The sequence below is a fragment of the Amblyomma americanum genome, chromosome 3, assembly GCF_052857255.1.
Source record: "Amblyomma americanum isolate KBUSLIRL-KWMA chromosome 3, ASM5285725v1, whole genome shotgun sequence".
Lineage (NCBI taxonomy): Eukaryota > Metazoa > Arthropoda > Arachnida > Ixodida > Ixodidae > Amblyomma > Amblyomma americanum.
Genome location: NC_135499.1, coordinates 139228911 through 139245833, shown reverse-complemented (window position 1 = coordinate 139245833; position 16923 = coordinate 139228911). Strand labels below are relative to the sequence as shown.

At 50.2% G+C, this 16923-nt stretch overlaps 1 protein-coding gene across 8 annotated transcripts in view; it reads right to left on the bottom strand.

Moving 5' to 3' along the window:
• Mef2 (myocyte enhancer factor 2) overlaps positions 1-16923 on the bottom strand; it is a 280733-nt gene that overhangs the window by 138318 nt on the left and 125492 nt on the right. For 6 of the 8 annotated variants that reach the window (XM_077657996.1, XM_077658002.1, XM_077658004.1 and 3 more), the window contains exon 1: positions 11356-12101. The exons of the other annotated variants lie outside the window; for them this stretch is intronic. The gene's annotated coding sequence lies outside the window, so the exon portion shown is untranslated. Of the gene's footprint in view, positions 1-11355; positions 12102-16923 lie in introns of those variants that run through there. 8 annotated transcript variants of the gene reach the window in all.

Sequence of the window (16923 nt, the reverse complement as noted above, 5' to 3'; positions counted from 1 at the left end):
CTCTTGTCTTCCAAAGCCCGCGTACACCCCCACGGGCTGCAGCGGAGAGCGCGGATTAGCGCGCCTGGATTAAGGAGTCAGGGGGCGGAGGGATTCGGAAGCGGCGGGGGAGCTTAGCGCAACCCGTTGCCGGGCTCAGCAAGCTACCTCTTCACGGGGTCCGAACACCGCCCCGCGAACACGCGCATCCGCCTACGCACGAGCCACCTGATCGGCAGAGCAGCCTTCCTCCAGAGCGCCGGTGGCGGCTCCTTGCGTCAGGAGCAGCTGCTCGCTCCTCGGCGTTCGCCTGTGACGTCATCGTCGGGCCAGTGGTTCGCGCGCGCATGCCGCTCCATTGATCGGGTCGCCGAGGGTACCTCGGTGGCGTCAGCGGCCCGTTTCCATGGGAGCCCGGAATGCCGCAGATGGGGAAAAGAAAAGGCCGGCTGCTCCCGCCAGCCAGCGCTCGTCCCTCCCTTCTCGATGGAGAAGGGGTGTGGGAAGCGAGCAGGCATCCTTGTCGCCAAGGTGTAGCCATGTTGACGACGTTGGCTGCTTCCCCCGCCTCTGTGCGTTCGGGTTCACTCCGTGCCTTCTTTAATATCCGCCAGCATCAAGTACAGAGCAGCGAATGAAAAAGCGAGGGGGGAGTAGACTTAGACGATTCCCAACTCCTCAATTCGGGGCGGATGGCAGAGGTCACCGACGCTAAGGACCGGCGAGCAATAAGAACCCTTAGCGTCGACTTCGAAGGCTAGTCTCAGGGGGCTCTGACATTGCGACATCGGAGACACGACGGCTGTTCCATATAGACCCCAACGGAGGGAAAACGATGGGGGATGTCTCCGTCGCCTCGGAGCATTCCATTATTCGGGGACAGGAAGCGAAAACAAGCTATTCCCCGAGCAAGCCATTATACGTTTCGACATATCAGCTCGGGAACGAATTCACGTTTGTCGAGCTACGCATACGTTCTTGACCGGTGTATATATACGCTCCATGCGGTCAGTATTCTTCCGTTTCACAGAGCCAAAGGAAAGGTGCCGCATCAGATTCACTCGTGCTCCGTCGATTGTTTCGCGCGAAGAGTTCAGAGAACCGGTCCACAAGGCCGGGACAATCTAGAAAAAAAAGAAAAAAAAAGTTTGCCTGTCGTCCTCGCCAACCGTGCATCACGCAGTGTCTGCCTGAGAAGATTGGCTACGGGGATGGCGATTAAAATGCAGGGCAGTGATCGCATTGTATTCACGAACGCGCAGTGGCAGTGAGCGAACAGATTCGCTTCAGCGTGTGCTGGGACGTTACGCAAGCTTACGGGATCCGGTTCCTTGTTTGAGGGTATTTCTATCGCCGTACACGGAATATTCGTGGCGTGACAGTCAGCAAACACTGAGCGCGACAGCATCACGTGTACCAACCACTTTGTTGCAGCAATTTATACGAAAACGGCTTCTCTGTCCGATCTCGTCACCTTCTTAAACGCAGTTCAACAACGGAGAATGAAAACGACAGACGTAGAAGGAAACCCGTTATCTTAATTCAATACGAAATTCAGTTACAGTTCATGTGATCGCCTGCACCGAATTTCCATCGATCTAAATTTTACGCCAGTGACGCAGGGTGCGCTATCCACACTCTAAACACAAATGCGCCTACACAGGAGTAAAAAGGAAGTAAACTGTCCTCTAGAGCCCTCCCGTTTATAAAAGAGAGTTTGCTAAAGCAGTGCTTACTCCCTTTTTAGTCCCACATGGGCGTATTTTTGTTTAGAGTGCAGAGACGGAGAAAACTTTAAAATGCGTTCTTGGTCCCAAATATTAAAATATTTAATGTCGTTCGCAAAATATGTGAACAACCACTCACGTATACAGCTCTGAACGTAACCCTACACTATAAACATAAAGCAGTAAAAAGGGGGTAAACTGTCTTCTAGCGCACTCTATTGTATAAAATGAAGCATGCTAGAGGACATATTACTCCCTTTTTTACTCCCATATAGGTGCATTTGTGTTTAGAGTGTACAAACAAAACTGCCGGAATGTGTGCGCAAAACAAAACAAAAACAGAGGGATGTTCCGGATATACTGGACAGAAACCGCAGATGCCGCCTCCACCACGTAGAAAGAACACACGCTTAGCGCGCAAGAAGAACAACAGAAACAAGAGCGCACGGCTCCTGAAAAGAGGCAGCAGCTAACGGCCAACCAAGGCAGTGGCGGCGGGTTCTTCATTACTTACATGCGCCGCGCCTCCCCATAGGCGCTACCTTTCCGGCAGCTATAGTCGCCGGTTGCGCAAGCGAAGCTCGCTAAGAGCTTGGCTGCGGACCACCATTTCCCCGGAAAAGCTCTTTCGCGAAATCGTTTTCTTTCGTCCCCCGGGGGCTGCAGCGAGGTGGGGGGGGGGGGGGGGGCGCCTCTTCTCTCCTTCTTTTTCTAACTGCTCGCGCATTCGCTCGATTGACCGCGATGGAAGAACAGCACTACCCAAGCAGCGCAAGATTGAATCTGTCGCGCCAGCAGCACCCGCTACCGCTTGCCGCGCCAAGTCGAAAATCACTATGTACCCCGTTACGCTGCACACTCGGTTTTGCTAAACCTATTACAGCCGTTTCAGCATCCAATCATCGCCCTTGGAGAGCTCGCACGCTCTAACGGATCTATGCGCCACCTGTTTTAGAAAATACAAACTATTCCGGGCGCTCTAAAGCTTAGAAAGAAATGAAAAACAATTGAATTGTTTCGAATAGGTGACGCTGCGATGTGTAGAATTCCAGTATTATAAACGAACTCGTAGAGCAATTATAATGGTTTATGGTTTTTGGCAGTTTAAGTTCCAAAACCGACCAGGCAATGAGGAACGCCGTAGTGAAGGGCTCCGGAAATTTCCACAACCTGGGGTTCTTTAATGTTCACTGACATCCCACAGTACACGACACTAGAATTTCGCCTCCATCGAAATTCGACAGCCGCGGCCGGGATCGAACCCGCGTCTTTCGGGTCAACAGTCGCGCTGAGCCACCGCGGCGGCGAACAGTTATGATGTATGTGTGTGAATGTGTGTTCTGAGATAGGAGGTTCAGGACTGTCTTCTTCCGCCGATAGGGCTTTTATAAATCTTTGCACTGTTTGCATCCGTGAACAGAAGACGATGCTCCAAACGCCCAGTGAGACCGAACGGTTTCCCTCAGGCTTACCGACAACAGACAAGAAGTTCGAGCAGTATAAACGTCCTCGCAACTGTACATCGTGTTTTGTTCCGCACAGAAAATCTGAGCTTCTACTGCACTGCGCGGCTTTTGCGACGCAGATAAGGAAGAGTGACGTGTTACGTAACGTCGTGCGTTATGCCTCCACGGCCGCATAAAAGCTAGCTGCATGGTCAAACAGGGGCGGTCTCATACGCAACACAGGAAACAGCAGCGGCGACAACGAAACTGATGCTTCACGGACGAAGAGCGTTGTCGAGCGGATGCGGCGAAACAAGAGAAATAAAGGGGTGAAATCAAAGAACATCAAGAAACGAAATGCTTCGAAATATTTTAAAACAGGCACGAAAATCCTCCTTCCGAACGGAAACGCGCACACGCAAATGCGAGCACACCTGGCCGTAGCGGTAGCGGAGCACACAGCAGACGCGACAAGGCGCGGGCGGGGAAAGGGCTCTAAGGGTGACAGCATCACAGCGTCGCACAAACAGCGGTCCAGCGCTGCCGCGTGTTACTGCACATCTGTTTGCCGCTACACCTCCCCCCCCCCCCCCCCGCCCTTCCAACGCTTTCACCGCAAAAACCTTGCCGTGCGGAAAAATGACAGCCCGAAACGACTTCCGTTTCCCCCGAGGAGCAGCGACTCTCGTATTTTACGACCGAAGCTCCTCTGCGTTCATCCACCCCTGCGCACAGCACTCCCTCCCTTCACAACCCCTCTCTGCGCCCACCCCTTCTCCTCCCAACCTCGCTATTTCAATTCCTTTCTTTTTTTTTTTCGCTCTCGGGGTGTGCTTGATTGATTACGATTGTGATCTCGGCAGAGAGAGAAAACGCCCATACTCCAAAGTAGCCTCCCTGTCTGCCACTGTCTGTCCCGTACAAACCCGCACTGGCAGCGGCCAGGGTAAATAGAGGGGAAGAGACGCCAAAATAGGGATAGAGGGAAAGAGGAGGGTGAATCGACGAAGCGGGCCTTTTCTTCCCTTCGTCCTGCCTCCCACAAAGAAACGAGAGCAGCCGTCGTCCCTTGTACACGTCGGGGAGAAAAGGGTTTCTGGTGGGGAACGCAGCAGGCCGCTTGCGGTCGGCGCGCATAATTCACGGCACACGCCAAGGTTCGGCACTACGGCGCCGGTGGGCAATGAAGAGGGTGGGGAGGAGGCAGATCTGCGGCCGACAATGTTGCGTTTTGGCCGTGCATATCGAAAAGTGGAGAGGAGGAGACGGGCATTATGCTCTGCGAAAACGGATGGGAGGGTGGGCTAGACCCGTGGCCCGCGGTGCGAGTGGCTTATTGTGCGGCGGCCCACGCGCGCGCCCAAGCAGCCACGCGTGCGGCGGCGGCCTTGTGCGTGCGTCCGTGCGTGTGTGCGGTGCAGACGAGATGTGTGCATGAGGGAGAGAGAGAGACAGCCACGCGCTACCGGCGAAGGTCACGGGCGCCGATTCCTGTCGGGCACCTTCACTTGCGAAACGTCGCCGCCGCCGACCGCGACGTTTCGGCTCCCCTCGGGAAGGGGGTGCATCCGCGCAATCGCAATCACTGATAAACGCGCGAGCGAACTGCCTATGAGGAGAGAATGGTGATTATTTCGAGCGCGGGTGTGGACAGCAGAGATGTTGGCGTTCTGAGGCTTCGCGGGATACAATGTGACGGCAGAATCGAAATGCTGGGTGTGACCATACCATACCATACCATACCATACCATACCATACCATACCATACCATACCATACCATACCATACCATACCATACCATTCTCCATGTCGATGAACTGCCTTGCGATGCAGAGCAACCGACAGATGGGGCCACTGGAACGCGCTTGTGTTTCAGTAGTGTGGTTTTTATTAAAATAATAGTAAAAAGGAAGGAAAAGATTTTTGCTAGCCCCGGCATCTGCCATCGATACTGAAGCACCTGAGCTGGGGCAGCGGAAGTAAAGGATAGCAGGCCGAATGGAGAAATTAAATGAAAGAGGTGAGGGGACAGGAAGAGAGGATAGGGGGAGAGGTAAGATACAGTTTCACAATTCGCTAGTTAGGATATAGATTAAATGTGGGTGATCGGTACTCAGGTTATGAGAGATGCCGTAGTGAAGGTCTCCGGAAATTTCGACCACCTGGGGTTCTTTAACGTGCACTGACATCAGGCGTTATGAGGACCTGTCGGTAAGTCCCCGAAGGCAGAGGTATGATGCCAGCATCCACGCCGCATTCACTTTCTTCGGGTGCCGCACGAGGCGTAGCGAATCCTACTCCGCTGGTGCGCTACCTGGCGCGCGGCCCTCGGGGACTTCGCCACGGCCGCGCGCCACCCACGGTCAAGTCACGCTGGTTGACGGACACCGCTTTGGCGGCGTGGCCTCGCAGCAACCTCTGCGGTCGCCGCTGGCTGTTCCCCTCCACGCGGCGCTAGCGGTGGTGGTCGGCAAGCTGCTTGTTAAATGTGAGACTCTTAGGCACCCACAGCAGTGTGGGCCCAAACGGCTGCAGGCTCCTCATGGGGGCTTCGATAGGCAGGTTCAGGTTAGTAAAACAAATCCGAGTTGATGATGTCAAACAGGGGACAATAAATAAAGTTGAGCTGGGCGGAGGCATGTGACGCGGAGAGCAGGTATCCGATGTGGTAACGCTGTGGATTCCAAGTGAAGATTGACGTAACACGGTTTAGCAGAGTCCGGCGGGCCGCTGAGAATAGGAAGTTTGAGGGAATACTTAGGTCGGCCGCGGCTGGCATAATATACAAGGGCGTCAAGTGGAGTTAGATGGGAGGGTCCTGCTGTCGTGCGTGATCTGGGTGGTGATGATGACGATTATGACCAGGAAAGCAATGCGTACCATCAAAACGAGCAAGCAGTGCGGCCATCCAGTAAAGCTGTGGACGGGTACAACATATATCGCGGCCACTGGGAGAAGGCTCACTACGGGAGAACCCATGCCACAGCAGATGTGTGGATATATCGAGCGGTCTGCCTGAAGATTACGGCAAGACGACTAAGAGGTTCCGAAGACAAGCTTCCACTGCTAAAGAAGCGAGCTGTGTGCGTGTGCGTGTAACCTATGCCTAATATTCAGACGCTGCTCACACGACCAAACGCACATGAGGACACACACTGCGATGTAATAAAAAAAAACTAAAAAAAGCGTCAGTAAGGGCAGAGTGCCACCTTATCTTACTTTATCGTTGTTGGGCACAGACATCAACACGCGACTGTTCCTTTAACAAGTGTGCATGCCAGCTCTATTTCTCTCGCGCGCAAATCAAGCGCTGATAACCACCTAGAGAGCAAGGCTGCCTTAAACACGGCATCAATTATCGTGCAGCAGCGGATGGAAAAGCAATCAATCTAATAACCAGACAAACAAAAAAGAAATGAAAAAAAAAAACTGAACGTTATCGAAAACGGCCCCATGACATGCATGCACACACGCGAAAGCGTGACCGCGAACGACGCACCACTGGGAATGCATCACGTATGCTCGTGTAGAGGTCGACACCGTACCCGCGCTCTAATCGCTAGAAATCTCGCGCTCCAGCCCATCACCGCAAACACCCGGATAATGCAAATGGCTCTGCCCCGTGGAGCCGTTTCCACTTGCGCGAGAGAACTCGAGCTGTTCTACACCCTTCTCCGTACTCGGCAGTCAGGATGCCCTTTCCCTCCCTACTCTCGGTAGGAGAGTGAGGCAGAAGGTGCGGTGATTATCTGTCCCCCCCCCCCCCCCCCCCCCCCCCCCCAGCGAACCACTCGGCCGACTCGGCGTTGAGCACACAACCTCTCGGCGCTAGCTACCGGGGGCAACCGTACGCCCTCCTCTTATGCTCATGGAGATATAGGAGAGAGAGAGAGAGAGAGAGAGAGGAAGAAAGAGAGAGGGGGGGGGGGGGGGGGGCTTTAAGCGCGTGACGATAAACGCGGCGGGAGTGACTCGGAAAACGTTGTCGTCGAGATTCGAAGCGCGGGTGTGCACTGTACGCACTATCAACGGCCGTCTCGACCGCCTCGTGCCCTTGCCCGGCTCTTCTATCTATACGAGTGCAGCGGGTGCTGATGCCGGACCGGTGTTGGTGTCGTTAAGAGCACTTCAGCGCTACTGACGCTTCGCAGCATGCTACACAACCACCCGCGCGCACGCTGAACATATCCGAACCTCCCCAGGGGCAACCCCCTTCCCTCCCCCCTTCGGCTAGAAATTTTCCATGCGAACATTGCAATGGCTCCGTTTCATCGACCAAAACCCCCGCAATCATATACCTCTTCCAGGAAATTACCATCAATCTGTCCCCGCTTCGCCTCGCTTCAGCAAGGTATGGCGAGATGGTTGGCGGCGAGGCGCCGGTGGTTGTATACGTTGCTTCGTCTTCTAATTAAGCATCTCCTCGCGTTGAAAACTTTTTATAGCAGTTGCACCAACTGTTCAACATGCACCAACTAGCCCCCCCAGCGTGTACTACTACGACACCAAGTTACGGGCCAGTATGGGGGTGAGTGGGAAGGGGGGAAGGAGTGGTCGCCGTGAGAACTGTTGGATGGTGCAAATGTTTTTTTCTTCTATCTTTATACTTTAGCAAACACTGCCAAAGACTTCATAATGCAAAAAATTATAACGTTTTAATAGCTGAATTTCAGATGTCGTCAGCACAACTTTTCACCAGTAGTTGCATCCATTTACAGCAGCATTGTCGTCATATAGTCTCTAAACAGAGTATATGCGATCACCCGCGTACAATGACACGCGCACAGAGCGCGGGTGTGCTTCAGCCATCGGCGCGTGTAAACAAAGCGCGCGCGAGCACCCGCGTACAGATAAAGCGGATGTCGCGTGACCTTGCGCAGCAAGCAAGGCATGCGTGCGTGCGAGAGAGCGCTGTGCAACCGGGCAGCTCCCGGGCGAAATGGGCGCGTTTGCGCGCAAACTGAAACAGACTATCACGTACACAAACGCACAAATGCGTGTACATAGCGTGACTAACTGAGGGTCACAATAAAGATACCTCTTCACCGGAACCTCCATTCCCGTCCTCTTTTTCTCGAGAAGTGTATAGTTCCGTATCTGGGCGGATAGGTGGCAGCATTATACAGCGGGCGTTGCTGACGTTTTAGTCGCGTTACCACCGGCGTCGGCAAGCATGCGTCTCTCCCGTTTTCCGGCATCAGCCAAAAAAAACTAAAGATCAAGAAAAAAATAAAGAAAGGCGGATCCTGCAGGCATCGCGCCAGGTTCGTGTGGAGTGATGGCGACGAGCTGATATGCGTATATAGCGTATGCCTATAGGGGAGCGGCGCGCCGCGCACGTGTTTTATTGAGAGTCCCTCTTGTTGCGACATCTTTGCGGGCGTGTGCGAGAGGGAAAGGCGTTGGAGAATAGAGGTGAATACTCGGCTCGATCGACCTACTCGTGTAAATATATATATGGACATATATATACAGGGGAAAGAGACAGAGAGAGAGAGGTGGGCTCGGAGTGGGGAAGAGGCGTATATAAATACCTTCTATTTCTGGACAAATAGCGTGAGCCGCATCTTCCGCTTGTTACGCCCTGGACGAGAGACTCGTTCGGTGGCGGAGACTGCGCGCGCGCCTGCATGCACTTGAATTAATCCGCGTACGAAGTTAACTTCTCGCTCGTTTGAGATAAAAGTGGAAGGGCGAATTCTACATGTAGTGCCTCCGCGGAATACGCAAATTGGCCTGCCGGCCGCGGCTGCTGGGTGTCTTGCTTTCAAGGTGCCCTGAATGGAGGGAGCGAACGAATACAGTGATCCATACAGCGCTGACTCGCTGAATCGCCCGCTCAATTGCCAACAGAACTGGATGACACCAGCGATACATGACACGTTCGTTCTGCAACAAAGGCATTGTTTCGACTATAGTTTTCATCGAACGCGTCCATCCATCGATCCATTTTTTATTTTTTGCGCCCGTGTAAGCATGTGTTGTGCGGCTTTCGCAGTTCGGTATCTAGATGTTAGTTTTTTTAATTGGATACCTTTGAAACGCTAGTTTGTTTGTCCAAATGTGCGCCACCAACTCGCCTGGTCAAGGCATTCACTGATCACTGCTTCGTCTCATGTTTGCATGGTTCAAACCGGACCTGAAGAAGCTGACCTCTAAAGTAGCTAGCCTTGAAAAAGTGCGATCCCCAAAATGACTACCAAAATACTGTCGCTAATAGCACTGTGGGTGGGCACTACCCGCGGTATAAGCGAAGACGTATATGGATGTAACAGCATGGAGGTGACTGGCACATCACCACGACTCCAGTCCTTTGTTTAGACTGCGCGAGAGGGAGAATCGCGACTAACGTCGGCAAGTTAAGTGAAGTGCGGATTTCTAAATTTCGTCGCGGGGTCACTGAATTTCAACCAGGACACTGCGACGACACAGAAGACTAGCTGAGCGCCTTTTGTACACGTTGGGTTCGAGGAAATAGCGAATGCTAATTTTTCGTTCTTCTGAGAAGCGATTTTCGAGGCATTTAATTTCAGGCCGGCTTATTACATTTCCCATGCGTTGTTCTGAATTTGAAATACTACCGAGGCCTTCTTTTCCCGCAAAGTCGAGCAAATGCAATTCAAAGGCTTCGCTACATAGAAGGACCGTGATAGGCCACTTCTTATACTGCTCCGAACCTAACCTCATAGGATATGCAGGTTGCTGCATGACGCCTTCATACTTCGAAAACTTCCGATGCGATTGTCATGTGGCTTACTATTAGCTGAAGAGGTCTTCTAGTTTACAGTGTCAGCCTTTAAGAGACTCTATACGTAGTTGATCTCGCGAAATTTTATTATGACATCCACGGCATCGCGCAGAAAAAGAAAATCGTCGGTGCGTTGATCGTTTCCGCATTTAGTCTCCGTTTAAAGGCCACGCCTCCGATAAGGTAAGACCATATACCGCAATTAGGACAGCAGAAGTAGCACGATCAGCCCGATAACCAATACTTCATGGCGCAGTCCTATGTTGCCGAATATGAATACGATTAGTATAAAATGAGCAAATTAGGGCAGCCCATTAGTCACAGAGGTGATAACTATGCACAGCTGAACGAACGAAGGAAAATGCAACGCCGAAGGGAAGAGATTGAACAAAAAGTCGGGCACTTTCCCCGACGTGATCGATAAGTCGCTGTCACCGAAAGAAGCACACAAAAGGCGACCCGAAAAGGTCCTTTTATATTCCACGAGTTGAGCGTTTGAAGTTCTTTTCCGAAGACGCGAGAAAGCTGGCTGTACGCGACACCGTCCTTCGCTTTTTCTCTCCCTCTGCGCTGCCACGAACACAAATACACAGATACGCGCACAGAATGACGACAAGGCAGCGCGAGTGAGCTGCGAGGAAACAATAACCCGCGACAAAAAAAAAAAAGAAAACGGAGACTAGAGCATCCTCTCATTCTTTGGTTCGATCGGCGCGTTTAACGCTTCCAGGAACGTTATTAATACGAAGAAAAAAAAAACAGCAGAATTGAGAAACCGGATTTCGCAGGCACGAGTTCACGCCGGTCCGAGTTGATCCATTTTGTTTCTGTTGTTCGAAGAAAAATAAAAACAACATCGAGACGTCGTCGGCCGTGTTTCATAAAGGTCCGCGCAGATGCATCAACCTGTGGGCGGACGTTGAGTTAACTACCAGCTTGAAGCGGCTCTTGCCGAGCAATACTCGTCCCGCGCACTTCGAAAGTTGCTCGAGAATGGCGAACTGTAAGCGTGAAACGAAACGCGAGGACAAAAGGTCAACCTTATCGGTGCGGTCTTTTCTCCCTTTCCAGCCAACATTTGTTTTCCGGATAAGGCCCTTAAGGCAGTGAGCAGACGCAAGACGGAAGTAAGTGATCCAGTTGCCAAGATCTGTCTCCGCTTGACACGTGGTCTCTGAAGACCGTGTAATCATGAAGGACTGGTTGGCAGCCGTTAAAATCCACGTTTCGATAGAAGGTAGCAACATAGTTTCTCCCCTTAGCTTTATTACAGATTAGCACTTTTTTCTACCAGGAGCTGATTCAACGGGGCAAACGACAATCACGGTTGACCACGAAAGGTGGGAAGAGAACCGAGTTGAAATTGACAGCGACAGGAGAAAAAAAAAACGAATTAAATATGGTTTGCGATTTAGTCGAACAGTGAGTAGCAGTAGGAAACAGAGTCGACACTCACCAGTTCTCGAGTCCGAGCGTCACGGGAAAGCTGCGCTTCCAGGAGAGAGAGAGAGTGATTGACGGACGGGCTGTCTCCGAATCACCGACGGCAGGGCATGTGGTGGTGACAATCCTCCCGCCCGAAACCCATGGGCACGGTGAACGTCGAGGAGAAGCTGGTTCGCAGAAGACACCCAAGACGAAGGCGAGAGGCCCAGAAGAAAAACTTTTCCCCACTTCTCCACAGGGGGATCACGGAGGCAAATTTGGATTGGCAGTCGAAGGCCCCGACTCACAATTCGCAATTCTCAACTTCTCACGGCGCTGTCAAAGAGAGATAAAGTATGTAAACGTGTGCAGTGTTGTAAAACGTCGGAGGACGGTGTTGTGTTGATGATGTGCGTGTCGCGAACCAACGTCGCGCCGGCGCGCTTCTAATCACGCCGCGATCTCGGCTATCCGGCGACGGCGGCAGTCCGAAGAACTGGGAGGAGGACACCGCTGCGAAACCACCACTGCACGTCGGGCCCAAATCCAACGAAGACGACCGCGGCGAAGGCACTTCACAGGGAAACAACACTGACTTGGTCGGACTGCCCAGGAAAGTGATTGCTGCCGCTCGACTTCATTAAAGAAAAAATGTACGGCTTGGTAAAAAACGCCACAATCACGACGGCTTTTTTCTTCACGCACTTCGTAGCAACTCGAAGGCCGCCGCCGGTGCAGCTCGTTCACGCACCGCACAGCCGCGCGTCGTCTGCCAAGGCGCGCGGCCAAAGCCAGGAGAGGAGGAGCGGTGCGCATGCGCGCGCGCCGACGTCAGCGAGCGCCGGGCCAATCGGCGCCTCCGGCTCGGTACGGGTCAGCCATGACGTAGCGCAGGTGAGCGAGAAAGGAGAAAAGAGAAAGAGCGGCGCACGCGCCCGTTAGAAAATAAACGAAGAAAACGGTGCCTCAATGAACAGCAACACAAGAGAAAAACAAAACGCGCAGCAGAGAAAAAGAGGATGAGCGAGAGGAGAGAAAGAAAAGTACCGCTGTTCCGCTAAGCGGAGGAATACAGATGCTCCGCGCACGAATGTAGTCCGCGCCGCCGGCGCGGGCGCTAGCGCTCTCTTGCCGCGCGGGCAAACGGATAATACGAAAGAGGACGGGGAGAGGGGCCGGCTTTTGTTGGTTTTTTCTCAGGTTGTTGTTGCTGCTCCTGCCGCTGGCTTGAGGCCAGGAATTTTATCTAGCCCAGAATGAAATCGAAAGCTTGGAATAACAATCAGCCGAGAAGGTTAGGGGCGGCGACGCCAGGAAAGTTTATGCTTTGCCACTGCGTGCGCTCATTTGCATCGGCTGTAGTTTTCACGACGGCTCGTAAGCGCTGACATAAACAAAGACGATTTTAATTGCGCTGTTCGAGAAGTTCTTACCGGGTTCGTAAGCGTGCTTCCAAGGCCCAATGAAAACGACTGCCGGGTGAGGTCGCTCCAAGCATTTATCCGGTGAGTTCAATACGCCCAACTGAGAAAGGAAAACTTTTTGAAGCGGTGTGTACATGGGACAAAAAGTAATACTACCCTACTGTGTTAAACGCAACTGCTGTGTGCTGAAAATGAGTGATTTAGGCCTACAATAGACTGTGACTTGTAAAACAATACACGGGACATGAATCGTCCGATTCACAAAAAATAATTTTCCAACTAATTATAAAGCAGTATTCTCATCAACAGTCAGAAAGAAAAATAAATGAGCTCTCTCATGACACGAAGTGCTTTTTATTTGGACCTTAATTTGGGTAGGTGATGCAATCGCGAGCTTTCCTTCTCTTGTAGACGTCAGTGAATTGCGATGATGCGCGAGGTTTAATTAGGGATGTCGGGCGGAAGCGTAGAGCGTGATTACGCAGATGAATGATTAGCATTTGATGCCGCGTGCGTCGGTGTCGAGAAAAAAAAACAATAAAACCTGTCGCTCATGCATCACATATTTAGCGAAATGTGCCATTATTCAATGCAGACGTTCACATTCAGGTCCATAATTCTCAACATTTTTCTGCTGTATGATTTAAGCAACGACACAGAGTAGCCATTCTTGAATAGGTTCATCCTGTAAAGTCCAAGGTTGACACTGATAGAACTGAAGGCAACACCAGTTCCTGGAAAGGAGGATGTCCATCACACTATACAGTCCAGGAGAAGGCGGCGTGTATTCTGCGCAGAAAGCTTATGACATACCCTTTTGAAGGAACTGGTGTTAACCTTCAGTTCTATCAGTGTCAACGCGTGTAAGTTCATGCTGTTTTACTGAGCGCTATAAACGCTGCCCGCTCTCTGTTCTCACATGTAACGTTGTTGTCCCTTGTTAATATACGCGGCAGAAAAAAAGTGACTTTTTTTGTAAATTTCCTTCCCTCCGTTTTTTTTGTCTCGCTGCTACGCTAATGTTAACGGGACATCCAATTTATTAGCATCAATGATAAGCAGTTTCAACCTAGCTAGGAGGTGAAGCCACAATGTTCAGATAACAAATATACTCTGCAGTGACAAAGTAATGGTAATAATAATTGGTTTTTGGTGGAAAGGAAATGCCGCAGTATCTGTCTCATATATCGTTGGACACCTGAACCGCGCCGTAAGGGAAGGGATAAAGGAGGGAGTGAAAGAAGAGAGGAACAAATAGGTGCCGTAGTGGAGGGCTCCGGAATAATTTCGACCACCTGGGGATCTTTAACGTGCACTGACATCGCACAGTGCACGGGCGCCTTAGCGTTTTTCCTCCATAAGAACGCAGCCGCCGCGGTCGGGTTCGAACCCGGGAACTCCGGATCAGTAGTCGAGCGCCCTAACCACTGAGCCACCGCGGCGGGGCAGAAAGAAAGTAAATGGTACAAACGAAGATTAAACTGAACGTGTTTCTAGCAGTTTTCTCTTGAAGCATGAATGCCTCTGCCATCGTAGTAACGACATTGGTTGTGCTCGCGTTAATTCCCGAGTTTTCCAAGCATTAAACTCTCTGCGCCAACAAGACGGCGCTTACCTTGCTTCGCCTACGCTCCCTGGTCAATATATGACCGCTGCTCTATGATCGAGTAAACTATTACCTTTATTTCAACTCGTTCGTCATGTCTACCTCATCTTTTGTGAGTGCAAATCCTGCACCTCACACTTTCTTATTTTCCTTTACAACACTTTCTTTAGCTATTTCTCTTTTTGCAGGGGAATTTCCAGGAATACGAAAAGCAGCCTCCTTTATAATACGCTTCAAATCATTTTGCTAGCGCTAAGTGAACACACGAGACAAAGAACACAAATACACAGGACAGGCGCTAGTGCACAGGCTAGCGTCTGTCCTGTGTATTTGTGTTCTTTGTCTCGTGTGTTCACTAAGCGCTAGCAAAATGATTTCAAACGCTTTCCAACTAGCCCAAGTTCCCGTCTATAATACGCATTTGTTTTTTGTTTCCTCGGTGACCATTGTAACGTTCAGAGAGCCGGCGAAAGATTGCTTGCGCAAGCACCACTTAAATATACACATGATTAAAGTAAATGATCCCGTGGAGAAGCTCATTTTTATCTGATGCATATAAAACTGGCTTGAGAGACTCGCAGGACCCCACAATTCTTGGTTTAATACTGAACGATTTTCGAAGCAGAACACAACCCTTATAAAAATGGTCTATAGACAGTCTACAGACTTTTATAGACTCTATTGCCTCTCTATAGATATTTCTTTTTGTTTATTGATAGTCTATAGGCTCTCTATAGACAGAAGTCGACTAAAAATGCATGGCCATAAATATATCGACTGTCTATAGGATTTGTAATCACTATAGACTATTCATTAGAATTTGTCTATAGAAATTCTATAGACTTTAAAGGCGGAACTTTATGGACAGTCTATAGACTGTATAAAAAATTTGTAGGGGAACGGCGCACTTGGCCGGCTTATTACCCTGTATTTAGCCGAAGGGAGTATCACATCTTGCTTATAAAAAAAAATAGGTCTCAAGGGCTCGAAAGTATCCGCCTCTGGCAATGTTCGCGTAACTGGCAGGTTTTGCTGGCTGCAGGAAAAGGCGCAGTTTAAGCTTCACCGCGTGGAGACGCAGTCACCTTGGCCTAGAACAGCATTCGTCCGTTTTGTCGTGTCGTACAATGAACTGCGCGTTTTGTCGGCGTTTTTACTCACGTATTGTCGGCTTCGCTCACGTAAACATTCACCAAAGCAGCGTGAAACGCAGAGCCGCATCCGGCGTTCGCTTCAAACAGCGTGCGAGTGTGGAGCGTATCCGTGATTTTCGTGGACTTCCACATGTATCATAAATTATAACACTGACTTATTTTGATGGCCTCGCCGAACAAGCCAGACACGAACTTCCGAACATGCGTGCGAAATAAAGTCGCCGTTTAGGTCCAGTTGAATCCTGATCAGGGGCTGGTTTAAAAGGAAGGGAAAGGGGGGAGGGGGGGTGATATTCCAAGAAATCCATGGTTTTAATGGGACCGCCTTCTCCTAGTGTGATATATACCAGGTGTTTCAGGGAAGGTGAGGTGATGACGAATTTTTAAAATGAGGTCTTTTGAGGTAAAGAGAACATTTTTGTGGCATAGTAATACCATGCAGTGTTGGCAGACGTCAAAAAACAGCGAATCATGTTAGCTAGTAAAGTGATCAACTAAATTCTAATATAGTTGACTTTTTAACTATTATAGATAGGCGCCTGACTGCAATTAGATAGTAATAGCCATATCAGTCTTTAGAATTTCGAAAACGCGATTACGGTACTAACGGAGTGATCCGATCGACGTTATTAATCACTCAAAATCACGCACATTCTTTTTCTGCATATAGATTGCGTAGCCAATTGAAGTGGGATTACAGCTCCGCAGGGCACTGCTTAAGATCCTGGTTTAAGAAACCTTCTGGCGCATATTCTTCTGCAAAGCGCGAAATAATGAGGTATGCGAAGGGCGCGAAATAACCAGCAGTTAAATACCTTATAACTAAAATAATTTTCTAATAACCTTCAAAAAGTGACATGTGACCTTACCACTTCGCGAGCTATTTATTCCGAACTTATTAGTAATTTCAAAGCCTTCACCGCGACATACATGTACCGCTTCGCGACCTATTTAGTCCGAAGTTATTAGTAATTTCGGAGATACTCACTGTGACATACATGTAAATTGCTCTCTCATTCCGAATTTTGACCATACTAATGACTCCAGATTCTTTTAGCGTCACAATCATCTCCCTTTTAAAGAACGAACTAATTACGGAAGGCTCACCACAATATTCCCTCGCGATATCACTTAATATTGCCTACCATCTATCAGATCACCACATGGCACCTGATGATATTGCAATTCCTTAAATTTTTTAATCAAGTATTCATGTGATTCGGTGCTGTGTCTGTTGCTTCTCTCTATCTTGTCCCGTTTTTCGCGCCGTTTTCAGTCTTGAATCACGTGATTCGCATTAGAGTGCATTGCGCTACCATATTCCGCTCATTACAGCTTTTGTTGAGAGGCATTTGTCGACCGCATAAATTGCCTTTTATGACGCTGCTGCTATCATTACCGCAATAATGGTAACG